We start from the raw sequence: 16,120 nt of genomic DNA, 5'->3' as shown, positions 1-16,120 counted from the left end.
CTACATCTGATTGGGGTGCCTGAAAGTGAGGGGGAAAAGAGAACCAAGTTGGAAAACACTCTTCAGGATATCATCCAGGAGAACTTCCCCAACCTAGTAGGGCGGGCCAACATTCAAATCCAAGAAATACAGAGAACGCCACAAAGATACTCCTCGAGAAGAGCAACTCCAAGACACATAATTGCCAGATTCACCAAAGTTGAAATGAAGGAAAAAATCTTAAGGGCAGCCAGAGAGAAAGGTCAGGTTACCCACAAAGGGAAGCCCATCAGACTAACAGCAGATCTCTCGGCAGAAACTCTCCAAGCCAGAAGAGAGTGGGGGCCAATATTCAACATTCTTAAAGAAAAGAATTTTAAACCCAGAATTTCATATCCAGCCAAACTAAGTTTCATAAGTGAAGGAGAAACAAAATCCTTTACGGATAATCAAATGCTTAGAGATTTTGTCACCACCAGACCTGCCTTACAAGAGACCCTGAAGGAAGCACTAAACATGGAAAGGAGCAACCAGTACCAGCCATTGCAAAAACATGGCAAAATGTAAAGACCATCGAGACTAGGAAGAAACTGCATCAACTAATGAGCAAAATAACCAGTTAATATCATAATGGCAGGATCAAGTTCACACATAACAATATTAACCTTAAATATAAATGGACTAAATGGTCCAATTAAAAGACACAGACTGGCAAACTGGATAAGAGTCAAGACCCATCACTCTGCTGTATTCAGGAGACCCACCTCACAAGCAGAGACATACATAGGGTCAAAATAAAGGGATAGAGGAAGATCTACCAAGCAAATGGAGAACAAAAAAAAGCAGGGGTTGTAATACTAGTCTCTGATAAAACAGACTTTAAACCATCAAAGATCAAAAGAGACAAAGAAGGCCATTACATAATGGTAAAGGGATCAATTTAACAGGAAGAGCTAACTATCCTAAATATATATGCACCCAATACAGGAGCACCCAGATTCATAAAGCAAGTCCTTAGAGACTTACGAAGAGACTTAGACTCCCATACAATACTAATGGAGACTTCAACACCCCACTGTCAACATGAGACAGATCAACGAGACAGAAAGTTAACAAGGATATCCAGGAATTGAACTCATCTCTGCAGCAAGCAGGCCTAATAGACATCTATAGAACTCTCCACCCCAAATCAGCGTAATATACATTCTTCTCAGCACCACATCACACTTATTCCAAAATTGACCACATAATTGGAAGTAAAGCACTCCTCAGCAAATGTACAAGAACAGAAATTATAACAAACTGTCTCTCAGACCACAGTGCAATCAAACTAGAACTCAGGACTAAGAAACTCATTCAAAACTGCTCAACTACATGGAAACTGAATAACCTGCTCCTGAATGACTACTGGGTACATAATGAAATGAAGGCAGAAATAAAGATGTTCTTTGAAACCAATGAGAACAAAGATACAACATACCAGAATCTCTGGGACGCATGTAAAGCAGTGTGTAGAGGGAAATTTATAGCACTAAATGCACACAAGAGAAAGCAGGAAAGATCTAAAATTGACACCCTAACATCACAATTAAAAGAACTAGAGAAGCAAGAGCAAACATATTCAAAAACCAGCAGAAGGCAAAAAATAACTAAGATCAGAGCAGATCTGAAGGAGATAGAGACACAAAAAAAACCCTCCAAAAAATCAATGAATCCAGGAGATGGTTTTTTGAAAAGATCAACCAAATTGATAGACTGCTAGCAAGACTAATAACGAAGAAAAGAGAGAAGAGTCAAATAGACGCAATAAAAAATGATAAAGGGGATATCAGCACCGACCCCACAGAAATAAAAACTACCAGCAGAGAATAGGATAAACACCTTTACGCAAATAAACTAGAAAATCTGGAAGAAATGGATAATTTCCTGGACACTTACACTCTCCCAAGACTAAACCAGGAAGAAGTTGAATCCCTGAATAGACCAATAGCAGACTCTGAAATTGAGGCAATAATAAATAGCCTACCAACCAAAAAAAGTCCAGGACCAGATGGATTCACAGCTGAATTCTATGAGACGTACAAGATGGAGCTGGTACCATTCCCTCTGAAACTATTCCAATCAATAGAGAAAGAGAGAATCCTCCCTAACTCATAAGGCCGACATCATCCTGATACCGAAGCCTGACAGAGACTCAACAAAAAAAGGGAATTTTAAACCAATATCCCTGATGAACATCGATGCAAAAATCCTCAATAAAATACTGGCAAACCGGATCCAGCAGCACATCAAAAAGCTTATCCACCATGATCAAGTGGGCTTCATCCCTGGGATGCAAGGCTGGTTCAACATACACAAATCAATAAATGTAATCCAGCATATAAACAGAACCAAAGACAAAAACCACATGATTATCTCAATAGATGAAAAGGCCTTTGATAACATTCAACAGCCCTTCATGCTAAAAACTCTCAATAAATTCGGTATTGCTGGAACGTATCTAAAAATCATAAGAGCTATTTATGACAAACCCACAGCCAATATCATACTGAATCCGCAAAAACTGGAAAAATTCCCTTTGAAAACTGGCACAAGACAGGGATGGCCTCTCTCACCACTCCTATTCAACATAGTGTTGGAAGTTCTGGCTAGGATAATCAGGCAAGAGAAAGAAATCAAGGGTATTCAGTTAGGAAAAGAAGAAGTCAAATTGTCCCTGTTTGCAGATTTATGGGAATACCTTTCAGTACATAGGCATGGGCAAGGACTTCATGTCTAAAACACCAAAAGCAATGGCAACAAATGCCAAAATTGACAAATGGGATCTAATTAAACTAAAGAGCTTCTGCACAGCAAAAGAAACTACCATCAGAGTGAACAGGCAACCTACAGAATGGGAGAACATTTTTGCAATCTACTCATCTGACAAAGGGCTAATATCCAGAACCTACAAAGAACTCGAACAAATTTACAAGAAAAAAACAAATAGCCCCATCAAAAAGTGGGCAAAGGATATGAACAGACATTTCTCAAAAGAAGACATTCATACAGCCAACAAACACATGAAACAATGCTCATCATCACTGGCCATCAGAGAAATGCAAAGCAAAACCACAATGAGATACCATCTCACACCAGTTAGAATGGCAATCATTAAAAAGTCAGGAAACAACAGGTGCTGGAGAGGATGTGGAGAAATAGGAACACTTTCACACTGTTGGTGGGATTGTAAACTAGTTCAACCATTATGGAAAACAGTATGGCGATTCCTCAAGGATCTAGAACTAGAAGTACCACATGAGCCAGCCATTCCATTACTGGGTATATACCCAAAGGATTATAAATCATGCTGCTATAAAGACACATGCACATGTATGTTCATTGCGGCACTATTCACAATAGCAAAGACTTGGAATCAACCCAAATGTCCATCAGTGACAGACTGGATTAAGAAAATGTGGCACATATACACCATGGAATACTATACAGCCATAAAAAGGGATGAGTTTGTGTGCTTTGTAGGGACATGGATGCAGCTGGAAACCATCATTCTCAGCAAACTATCGCAAGAACAGAAAACCAAACACCGCATGTTCTCACTCATAGGTGGGAACTGAACAATGAGATCACTTGGACTCAGGAAGGGGAACATCACACACAGGGGCCTATCATGGGGAGGGTGGAGGGTGGAGGAATGGCATTGGGAGTTATACCTGATGTAAATGACGAGTTGATGGGTGCTGACGAGTTCATGTGTACAGCACACCAATGTGACAGAAGTATACATATGTAACAAAGCTGCACGTTATGCACATGTACCTTAGAACTTAAAGTATAATGATAATAAAAAAAAGAAAAAAAAAAGGTAAGCAAAAGACCCAAACATGCATTTTTCCCAAATAGTCATAAATATGACCAACAAGTGTATGAAAATATGCTCAGCATCATTAATCATCAGGGAAATGCAAATCAAAATCCAAAATGAGATATCACCTGTTACCTGTTAGAATGGCTATTATCAAAAAAATGTCCAAGGGTAAGAGTTGGCAAGAATGTAGAGAAAAGGGGACCCTTATGCACTGTTGATGAGAGTTTAAAGAAGTACAACCATTATGGAAAACAGTACAGAGCTTCCTCAAAAAAATTATAAGTAGAATTGCCTTATAATCCAGCAATCTCACTTTCAGGTATACATTAAAAGGAAATAAGATCACAATCTTGGAGAGATGTCTGCACTCCATGTTTATTGCTGGATTATTTACAATAACCAAGATGTGAAAGAACCTATAAGTCTGTCAACAGATAAATAGATAAAAAAAAAATGTGTTATATAAACACAATTGGATATAATTCAGCCTTTAAAAAGAATGAAATTCTGCTATTTGCAACAAAATGATTGAAACTGGAGACCTTTATGCTAAGTGAAATAAGCCAGACACAGAAAGATAAGTACTGTATGGTCTCACTTACATGTGAAATCTAATAAAAATCAAATATATGGAAGCAGAGGGTAGGATAGTGGTTGTCAGCAGGTAGGAGTGAGGTTGGGTGATGAGGAGATGTTGGTTAAAGGGTGCAAAGTTTCATTTAAAGATGAGTAAGTTCAGGCGATCTATTTTACAGCATGGGGACTATCGTTAATAATAATGCATTGTACACTTGAAAATTGCTAAGAGAGTAGATCTTAAATATTACTACAACAAAAAGTAAAGATGTGAGGTGATAAACATGTTAATTAGCTTCATGTAGCAATTCCACAATGTATACATACATGAGAACATCACATTTGACACCATAAATATGTACAATTTTCATTTGTCTGCTATACTTTAAGTTTTAAAAATGTAAAAATTAATGATTTTTTAAAATGATAACTAATCGAGGTGATGGATAATTTAATTAGATTAATGTGATTATTTCATAAAATATATGCATATTAAAAATTATTTCATACATCTGAAATATACAATATCCATATCACTCATACCTCAATACAGCTGGAAAAATATATCAATGAAAATAAAGAAATGAAATGAAGATATATAAATACATTTTACAATGTGATGGACAAAATGGGGGCATTATATAGTGCTGGCATTTTATGGCTTAGGCTATATTGATGCCATTATATTGTGCATGTTGAATAATTAGCAAGTTTGGTTGAATAAATATGTGTAATACAATACACTAAATGTCACTTTTTGGCTAAGTATACAAGGTAGCTTTGAAGTAAATGTAATTGAATATTCTTTTTTGTACCCAGTAGGTGTATATATTTACGGAGTATATCAGATATTTTGATACAGATATACAAAGTGTTGTAATTACATGAAGGTAAATGTGATACTTACCATCTTAAGCATTTATTTTTTGTGTTACAAACAATCTAATTTCACTCTGTTATTTATTTTAAAATATACAGGAATAAAGAAGTGGACAGTGGCCCAGATGGCTGACTAGAAGCAGCTTAGGTTTTCGGCTCTCACAGAGAGGAATGGAAAGGGAAAGTAAATACAGCTCCTTCAACAGAAACATCCAGGTACTTGCTTGGGTACTAATCAAGGGCACAACTCGACCCATAGAGAACAGAGAAAGGCAAGGCAGAATGACAGCCCACCCAGGAGTGACATGGAGCCAAGGGAACCTCCCCCATCCAGGGAAGTGGTGAGTGAATGTGCAACCTGGAAAACCACCCTTATCCCATGGATATTTGCAACCCTTGAGTCAGGAGGTTCCCTTATGAACAAACATCCCCAGGACCTTCAGTCTGACACACAGAACTACATGGAGTATCAACAGAGCATCTGCTCAGGCACACATAAAAACTCCAGAGCTTTAGATACTCTGGCCCTGGGCTTCCAGGAAAAGGAACTGCAATACCAGCAAAGAGGAAAGTTAGACCCCCTTACATAGCTGTAGGAAAGAGGCTGAATTCAGGGGGTTGAGTGCAGCAATGGTCTGTGGGACCCACTTCCATGGCACCTCACAAGATAAAACCCACTGGTTTGGAATTCCAGCCAGCCACCAGTAGCAGTGTTGCATCTTCCTTGTACAGAGCTCCCAGGGGAATGGATAATCCATTATCTTTATCTTTATTGTTTGAGTAACTTATCCATTCTAGGCTGCAGGCTTTGGAGAGCCCAAGCTAAACAGGGGTGAAAAAGATACCCCAGTACAGCACAACTACTCTAACAAAACGTGGCAAGACTGCTTCTTTACTTGGGTCATCAATCTATGCCTCCTCACCAGGCAGGACCTTCCAACTGGGGCCTCAAGTTAATCCTGCCAGTGTTCTTCAGCTGACAGAGATTTCAAAATCCCTGGGACAGAGTTTCCAGAGGGAGGGGTGGGCCACCATCTTTGCTATTTGGGTGACGTAGCAATTCCAACCTGCAGGCTTTGGAGAGCTAAAGTCAATTGGGGCAGAAGTGGTACCCCAGCACAACACAGCTGCTCTGTGACAGTGTGGTCACACTGCTTCTTTAAGCAGGTCCCTGAACCAGTTCCTCCTCACTGGGCAGAACCTCCCAACCAGGGCCTCCAGCCACCCCTGCCAGTGTTATTTGGCCTACAGAAATTCAAAAACTCCCTGAGATAGAACTCCCGATGGGAGGGGCAAGCTGCCATCTTTGGTGTTTGGGTGAGATAGTAGTTTCAGCCTTTGGGCTTTGGAGAGCCCAAGTCAACCAGGCATGGAAGCGGTACCCCAGAACAGCACAGTGGCCCCATGAAAACATGGCCAGATTGCTTTTTAAGCAGATCCCTGACCCTATTCCTCATCACTGATTGGAGCCTCCAAATGAGGGTCTCTGACTACCTCCACCGGTGTTCTCCAGCTGACAGAGGTTTCAAGCCTCCCCGGGATGGAACTCCCAAGAGGAGAGGCAGACCATCATCTTTGCTGTTTGGTTGACTTAGCTGGTCCAGCCACTGGGCTTCAGAGTGTCTGTGGTGACCAGGGGCTAAAGAGGAACCCCAGCACAGCACAGCTGCTCTATGAAAATGTGGCCAGACTACATTTTTAACCAAGTCCTGACTGGGTGAGACCTTACATCCAGGGTCTCCAGCCACCTCCCACCAGTGCATTCTGGCTAGCAAAAGATCTGTAAATCCCTGGACAAAACTCCCAGAGGAAGGATAAGGTTGCCATCTTTGCTATTTCACAGCTTTCACTGGTGATACCTCCAAGTACTGAAACATCTGAGGCAACTAGAGACTGGAGTGGACTCTAGCATATTGCAGCAACCATGTGAAAAAGGGGCCAGCCTGTTAAAATTGGGGGGAAAAAATCCAAAAATCAGCAACCTCAAAGATTGAAGGTAGATAAGCCCACAAAGATGAGAAAATGTCAGCACAAGAAAGCTGAAAACTCAAAAAGCCAGAGTGTCTTCTTTCCTCCAAATGACATTATCTCTCCAGCAAAAGTTCATAACTGGGCTGAGGCTGAAATGGCTAAAATAACAGAAGTAGAATTCAGAATGTAGATAGGGATGAAGTTCATTGAGCTACAGGACTACGCTGTAACCCAAAGCAAGGAAGCTAAAAATAATGATAAAACATTGCAGGTGCTGACAGACAAAATAGCCAGTATAGAGAAGAATGTAACTGACCTGATAGAGCTGAAAAATACACTAAATGAAATCACAAATATTAATAGCAGAATAGATCAAGTGGAGGAAGAAACCTCAGAAAGTGTAGATTGAACTTCTGAAATAAGACAAGCAGAAAAAAATGCAGAAAAAAAGTATGAAAATGAATGAACAAAACCTCCAAGAAATACAGGATTATGTAAAGATACTGAATCTATGACGGATTGATGTACCTGAAAGAGATCAGGAGAATGAAAACTACTTGAAACATGTATTTTAGGATAACACCAATAACAACTTCCTCAACCTAGCTAGTGAGGCCAATGCTCAAATTCAGGAAATGCAGAGAATCCCAGTAAAATACTCCACGAGAAGATCCTCCCCAAGACACATAATCATCAGATACTCCAAGATCAAAATGAAAGAAAAATGTTAAAGAAAGACAGAGAGGAAAGCAAGGTAACCTACAAAGGGAAGCTTATCAGACTAACAGTGGACCTCTCAGCTGAATCCCTATAAGCCAGAAGAGATAGGGGGCCTATAGTCAACATCCTTAGAGAAAAGAAATTCCAACCCAAAATTTTATATCTGGCCAAACTCAGCTTCGTAAGTGAAGGAGAAATAAAATTCTTTTCAGAAGAGCAAAAGGTGAGAGAACTTGTTACCATCAGACCTGCCTTACAAGAGCCCCTGAAGTAAGCACTAAATATGGAAAGAAAAGACTGTTAGCAGCCACTGCAAAAACACACTGAAATACACAAGATCAGTGACACTGTAAATCAATCACATAAACAAGTGTGCAAAATGACCAGCTAACATCATGATAAGATCAAATCCACACATATCAATACTAACTTTAAATGTAAATGGGCTAAGAGACCCAGAGAAAGACAGAGTGGAAAGCTGGATTAAAAAAAAAAAAAGACCCATTGGTATGCTGTCTTCAAAAGACTCATCTCACATGCAATGACATACATAGGGTCAAAATAAAAGGATGGAGAAAAATCTACCAAGCAAATGGAAAACAGGAAAAATCAGGAGATGAAATCCTAGTTTCTGGCAAAACAGACTTTAAACAAACAGAGATGAAAAAATACAAAGAAAGGCATTAAATAATGGTAAAGTGTTCAATTCAACAAGAAGAGCTAACTATTCTGACATATATGCACCCAACAGGGGAGCACCGACCAAGATTCACAAAGGAAGTTTTTAGAGACCTTCAAAGAGACTTAGACTCCAACATAATACTAGTGACAGACTTTAGCATCCCACTGACAATATTAGAGAGATCATCAAGACAGAAAATTAACAAAGATATTCAGGACCTGAACTCAGCACCGGATCAAATGGACCTGAGAGATATCTACAGAACACTCCACACAAAAACAGCACAATATACATTCTTCTCATCACCACATGTTCCTTGCCCTAAAATAGATCCCATGATTGGAAGTAAAGCACTCCTTAGCAAATGTAAAGGAACTGAAATCATAACAGTCTCTCAGAGCACAGTACAATGAAATTAGAAATATAGATTTTGAATTTCTACTCTGGGTTATCTTGAATTTCTTTGAGTTTCCTCAAAACAGCTATTTTGAATTATGTCTGAAACATCACATATCTCTGTCTTTCTGGTATTGGTCCCTGATGCCTTAATTAGTTCATTTGATGAGGTCACATTTTTCCGGACAGCCTTGATGCTAGTGGATGTTCATCAATGTCTGGATACTGAAAAGTTAGGTATTTATTGTAGTCTTCACAGTCTGGGCTTATTTGTATCCATCCTTATTGGGAAGGCTTTCTAGGTATTTGAAGGTACCTGGATGTTGTGATCTAAGCTGTATCTGCTTTAGAGGGCATGCCAATCCCAGTAACACTGTGGTTCTTTCAGACTCATAGAGGTGTTCCCTTGATGATCTTGGAAAAGATCCATAAGAATTCTCTGGATTACCAGGAAGAAACTCTTGTTCTCTTCTCTTACTTTCTCCCAAATGAATAGAGTCTCTCTGTGCTGAGCTTCCTGGAGCTGGGGAAATAGTGTCACAGCACCCCTGTTGCCACCACCACTGAAACTGCACTGTGATAAACGTGAAGCAAGCACAGCACTGAGTCTCACCCAAAGCCCACTGTGTTAACTGAAGTGCCCAAGGCTCTACTATCAGCAGATAATGAAGCCAGCCAGTCTTGTGGCCTTTCCTTCAGGGTAGTGAGTTTCTCCAGAAGAAACTGGGGAATACATGTTGTCTGGGAACCAAGGCCTGGAGTCAGAAACCTTAGAAATCTACCTGGTGCTGTATTCTACTGCAGCTGAGCTGGCAACAAAACCACAAGAGATGGGTTTTCCCACTCTTCCCTCCCCTTTTCCCAGGCAGAGGAGTCTCTCTCCATGTCCACCACCACCATAGGCCTACAGGGAGTACTGCCAGTGTACTGTTGATGTTCACTTAAGGCCAAATGGCTCTTTAGTCAGCTTGCAGTGAATGGTGAATGCAACCTGGCCAGAGACTCCCCCTTCAGGGCAGTGGGCTCTCCTATGGCCCAGGGTCCAGAGTAGATCCAGAAATGTCATCTGAGAGCCAAGACCTGGAGTCAGGGACCCCAACAGCCTGCTTGATGCCCTTCCTAACTATGGTTGGGCTAATACCTAAGCTGTAAGACAAAGTACCCTTTATTCTTCCCTCTCCTTTTCTCAAGCAGAAGGAGTCTCTTATAGCCATCACAGTTGTGAATATACTGGGTCACACCTGAAACCAGCACATCTCAGGATCTCACCCAAGGCCCAGGGCATGCGCTACCTGGTCATCACTGCTGATTATTCAGGGTTCAAGGGCTCTTTAGTCAGCAAGTGATGAATCCTTCCAGGACCATGTCCTTTCCTTCAGGGCAGTGAGTTCTCTTCGGGCACAGGGTGTGTCTAGCAATGTCATCCAGGAGCTAGGGTCTGGAATGAGGGCCTCACAACTCTGCCTGGTGCTCTGTCCTTCACTGTGGCTGTGTTGATATCCAAGTTTTAAAACAAAGTCTTCTTCACTCTTTTTTCTCCTTTCCTCAAGTGGAAGGAATGAGTCTCTTTTGGAGTTCCAAGCTGTGCTGCCTGGGGTTGGGGAAAGAGTGGTGAAAGCACTTCCTTACCCACCCCAGCTGGTGTCTCACTAGGTCATGTGTCCCCCAAGTCCACTAGCTCCAAGATGAACACAGCACTCACTGGGACTTTGCCAGGAATTGCAGTCCTTGTGGCCTACACTGACATCCAAGCTTATTTAGAACCCCAGGGTACTTTAGTCCAAGGTGGCAAGGCTGGCTCAAACTCAAGCTCTGACCACTGCGATGAGCATTTTCCTTTGAGTAGGGCTGGTCTAAATGCTACCTCCATGAGCATCAGCTGAGTTATGCCTAGTGTTGGCAGCACTGAGTTCCTATGCAAAATTCCACAATTACTACACTCTCCCTCTCCCAAGTGCACAGATTCTCTCCCCTGCCACATAATTGCTCCTGGGGGATTGACTCAAGCTCCTACCAGTGGGATGAGCATTTTTCCTCTGGCTAGAGCTGGTCTAAATGCTATCTCCATGAACATCAGCTGAGTTCTGCCTGCTGTTGGCAGCATTGAGTTCCTATGGAAAATCCCACAATTGCTACACTCTCCCTCCTCCAAGTGCACACATTCTCCTGCCACATAGTTGCTCCTGGGGGATGTGGGTTAGGTGGTGTTGGCAATTAAAGAATGTCTTTTCCACCCCTTTCAGTGCTTCTTTCAATTGTATGAAGTTAAAACGAGGTACTATGATCACTCACTCGATTTTTAGTACTTATAAATGTGCTTTTTTGTCTAGATAGTTGTCAAATTTTGTATTTCATTGGTGGAGGCTTCTATTCAGCCATCTTGCTCCACCTCCTCAGGAATATTCTTATACAGTGTCTTCTGAAGCCCAACATTAAATAATATGTTAGTAAAATGCCTTCAAGGACTGTCTTACAAATCCCGTTGTTCCCAGGTGGCTTGATGAAGCATAAGGGAGGAATAGAAAGTAATCTCATGACCTACAAGAAAAATTTTCCTGAGATAATGCTGATCGCTTCCCTCAATGGGATAGCAACAAACTTGGCTGATCATAGACCTAGCTGAAAGCCATTTGAATTAACAAAGAATAAATAAAACATAGCAGATTATTGGCCACACTTTCCAATCTTTATTTGAGAACCAATCAACCATCATTCTTTCCATTCTGCAGAAGAAAAACAGCTCTGATGTGGGTCAAGGAGACCTTGTTAGTAGGGATTGTAGCTTTCCATTGTAGGAGCATGAAGATTCAAAGTTCTGGCTTCCTTAGGATATTATTAAGTTGGAGTCTTTCTCTTTCTTCCCTCTCATATGATTTTTACAATAAAATTGGTACAGAGTTGCTTAGAAAAAGCCCCATCAACACCACCACCTTTGAATAGCCTAGCAGGACCAGACAGAAAGGAGGCCTAGGGAAGGCGGTTTAGGGAGAAGTCTTCTCATTTGGTGTTTCAGTCCATGCCTCACAGTACAGACAGTGGTTAAATATATAGAAGTTTATACTATGTCCCAGAGAAGAAGAGAAGAATGAGCAAGCCACTCCACCTTTTTTATAGCCTAGGCCAGTGGTTCTCAATGTTGATTACCCTAGCTAATATAATCAGTGTCACCTGGGAACTTTGGAGCTAAAAATCATCAGCCACCACCAGACCTACTGAATCAGAATTCTGGAGGTGGCACCCAGAAATCTGTGTTTTAGCAAACTCCTCAGATAATTATGATGCATACTCAAGTTTGAGAACCACTAGCCCAGGCAAACAGTCTTTAAAGCTCAAACACATTCTAGCTTAGTTCACCAGAGTAGAACAACACATTATGATTTAGAGAGTCAAAGCACTAGTTACCACTGAAGCGTGCACTTGACTGGAGTATTGACTGGAGTATTCCCTCTGTATCTACCCCTCAGTATTCTGCAGGATAGCATTCAAAGTTTGAGAAATTCCAATACTGGACATCTTAATTAGTGGGATTGTGGACAGTGCTATAGGCCTCACTGAAATGGAAATTTTCTCAAGCACTAATATGCAGAGTTGTATTATTTTTTTTAGCAGCATGCAGTTTTGGTTCCAGACACTTCTAATGGTCATTCATGGACAAGTAGGTCATTGAGTACCTAAAAGCAATTCCTCAGATTCTCTCAAAGCAGAGGTACATAGTCCCTATATTTTAGATGAAAGAATACTTCCCTAAGCTCACGTCTAGTGTCTGAATATTGATGTCTCCCAAAATTCACATGTTGAAACCTAGTGCTCAAGGTGATAGTATTAACAAGTGGAGCTTTGGGGAAGTAAGTCATGAGGACTTCATCCCAATAAATGGGATTAGTGCTCTTACAAAAGAGGCTGGAGAAAACTCCCTTGACCCTTCCTTCTGTCATGTGAGGACACACTAAAAAGGTGCTATCTTTGGTGCAGAGAGCAAGCCTTCAACAAACGGAATCTGCTGACTCCTTGATCTTGGATCACCTAGCCTCCCGAACTGTGAGCAATGAATTTCTGTTGTTTATAAATTACCAAGTCAAAGGTATTTTGTTATAGTATCCCTAGAAGATAAGACACACACCTATACCAAGCAGAATTATGTACCCAATTTAGGGAAAGAATACACAGAAAAACAAAGCAAGACCCTTAGAGTTACAGTGAAAGCAAGTAACCATCAACATGGCCAGAGTCTAGGTTTGCAGCTGAATGTGCGCTCCTCATTAAAGAATCAAGGGCAGAGAGTTTTCAACCTATATCATCAACTTAGATAGAGGAGGTTTTAATCAACTAAAAAAGAAGTGACCAAGCTCCATGAAGCTCTTCAGTTTAAGGAGGTGAAGATAAAGGCAAGGCTTTGGCAAACAATTAAACAATCTTCCCTTTGTAGCTAAGAAATGTGATTCATTCTCTCCCAGATCTCCCTGTTCTCATCAGGAACAAACATCAGTGGCTCAACATTTTCGTTCATACTGAATCATTGTGTTTTGCTCACACCCACCACTAACCTCAAAGCCTTTTCCATTTGGAGTATACAGTTCCTCCTATGCACCCATTTCTGTCTTGCTTTCATGAAGAAATTACACCTCCAACTCTATGACTTAACCATGAAACCCTGCTCTCACAAACTCTGGTCTCTATGTTGGCTGCATAAGAATTATCTAGTGGGCTTGTTAATAATACAGATTCCAAGCCTTACTCTCAGAGATTCTGTTTCACTATGTTTGGAAAGTCCCTCAGATTTTGACAGACAACAATGTTTGGAAATAGCTGACCTAAGTGACTTCATCTGCTCAGACTCCCTAGCCAGACTGTCTCAAACCAAAGCCTCCACTTTTAACAGAGCCACTCCTCAACCCTCCGAAGGAAAGGTTTACTTACCTTCTGCACACAGGAACTAGACAGACATTTGATAATATATTTTCACTATTTGGTATCTCTGAATTTTCCAAATGACATGGAATCTATGAACAGGCTAGGTACATAGTGTGTACTCAATAAGGATCTGGGAGCTTGACTGGCATTTCAGAGAATAGGTAAGCACATCTGCTAAACTCCTCAATGAAGGCCAAATCACTAGGAAAGCTTCAAGAGGAATAGGCAGTAAAGTCAGTTAGAGATTTTTACAAATTCATGTGCCTATGAACCAGTTTTGAGAGACAAGAAAGGAGATTGTGATAATCATTGGTCATTCATGCCCTCTTATGCATAGATGGAAATATTAATAATTATAAACTGCAAGTTACTGAGCATTGACTATACCAGTGTAACAATCCTTGTAATGTTGTCAAATATATTCATACTATATACAGGTAAAATGATATCAGAGAGGGTAAGTTTTTTGTTTAAGTCACACAGCTAATAAGGAATATTCCTTACTAGCTGAGTCAGTCTTCCAACAAAATTGGTCTCTTTCTAAAGCCCAGGACATATTACTATTGCAATGACAGGAGAGTTCTTTAGAAATGCAAACCCTTTTCTTCATCTTTTGATTGGCATATTATGCAACAGACTCGTTTCTTCTAGAAGAAGGTATTCATCAGATCAGCATATCTACAGAGTAAAACTAGAGTTTTGTCTGTGGAATGGCACTCTGGGAAAAGGTAGAGCCTAAGAATCTCCACCTGGAAGCAAAGCATGATTAAAAAGGCACAGCCACACAGGTTTATCTACTCAAGGGATTCTTCTTTGCTAACAAGACTTTGGACTATTGGACTAAAAGGTATTGTTTTAAGCCCTTTCAGGAAGCCTGGTGTGTGTGTGTGTGTGTGTTTTAGGGGTAGGAGGTAGGGAAGATGAGATCTGGGAATAGGAACACAATGCCTTTTATCATCACCAATCCATCTTGTCAAAAAACAAAGGTATTTCTTACAACATCCTTCCCAGCCTCAGTCTTCTTTCCCCCACATTTACATAATCTCCTTCACTTGCCAATGTAATTCAAAGAGGGAGTCAGGATAGGTAAGAATGACAGCTACAAAACATTGCTTTTCAGGGATTGCAAATAGAACTACCTTCAAAGAACAACAGACAGTATTTTGTCTCATTTTTCCTACAGTTGGGAACCTCAGACTCACTAACATGGCCCAGAACTTATCTAAATATCATCTACTCCAATAGCCTTTTAATACTAAATGCCCAAGGTATAAGAGTATAATACAACTATAAATTTCTTTAGCAATGCTATCCTAAAGAATACAAAAGATACAATACCATAGAAACATATGTCCTTTTCTTTGTGAAAGGCAATAGCACCTTTCAATTGCACCCCCACATTTCTGAGAAGAAAATAAGGGCTTTTCATCAAGAATAATGAACAACAAAAAGGATTTCAAGAATACATGTAGTTCTAGTCCTCAGGTTGAAAATAGAATTAAAAAAAATATAGAAACATTTACCCTTCTTCAAAAACCCAGATTGGCTCTTTAAAAATTATTCTTCTTCAAAAAATTGATAAGTAATAACATACCCTTTGACCTGGCAAAGGCAGATGTTATGTTTTCACTACCATGACATGTTTATTAAATAAAATTTTATGCTCCTGGTCTCTAGCTTGAAAAATGAACAAGTTGTACACTTTAGACATTTTGTTTTGCTCTTAGTAGTAAAAACTAGTTTTTTTTTCACTAATACTGAACTTTATTGATTTTTTGTTGAATCTATATTTTTTCCATGTTGACAGCCCTTGACGTGAATGTTTCTCCACCTCTGCTCTAGAGGGACCAAAGCCCACACAGTGGGTTTGCTTCTGATTTGTCACAAGCACAAATGAAATGAGAGAAAAATGTCTGGAGGAAAAAATAAGCAAGCATCTCATTTGGTATTCCATTGAGAAAGCATTGGAGGCAGCACTGCAGTAGAAATAATATAGCACAAAGAGTCTGGTGACATGACTTCTAGTCCCAATTCTTCCACTCTCTGGATGTATCATCAAATATACAGTACTTTCTTTCCTTCTATGTGGTTTATTTCCCTCATCTTTAATACTGAGGTGAGAGTGAGCCAAGAAAATG

General features: G+C 40.2%; 1 long non-coding RNA gene across 1 annotated transcript in view; it reads left to right on the top strand.

Moving 5' to 3' along the window:
• The window catches only part of LOC114674886 (uncharacterized), a 298,888-nt gene extending 291,156 nt beyond the window's left edge, over positions 1-7,732 (top strand). The window contains exon 4 of the long non-coding RNA XR_013413144.1: positions 5,402-7,732. This is a non-coding gene — a long non-coding RNA (uncharacterized LOC114674886). The remainder of the gene's footprint in view (positions 1-5,401) is intronic.
• The last annotated feature ends 8,388 nt before the right edge of the window (positions 7,733-16,120 follow it).

This window comes from Macaca mulatta, chromosome X, assembly GCF_049350105.2.
Source record: "Macaca mulatta isolate MMU2019108-1 chromosome X, T2T-MMU8v2.0, whole genome shotgun sequence".
Taxonomy (NCBI): domain Eukaryota; kingdom Metazoa; phylum Chordata; class Mammalia; order Primates; family Cercopithecidae; genus Macaca; species Macaca mulatta.
Note: the sequence above shows the minus strand (reverse complement) of the source record. Positions and strands in the feature narration are given on the sequence as shown.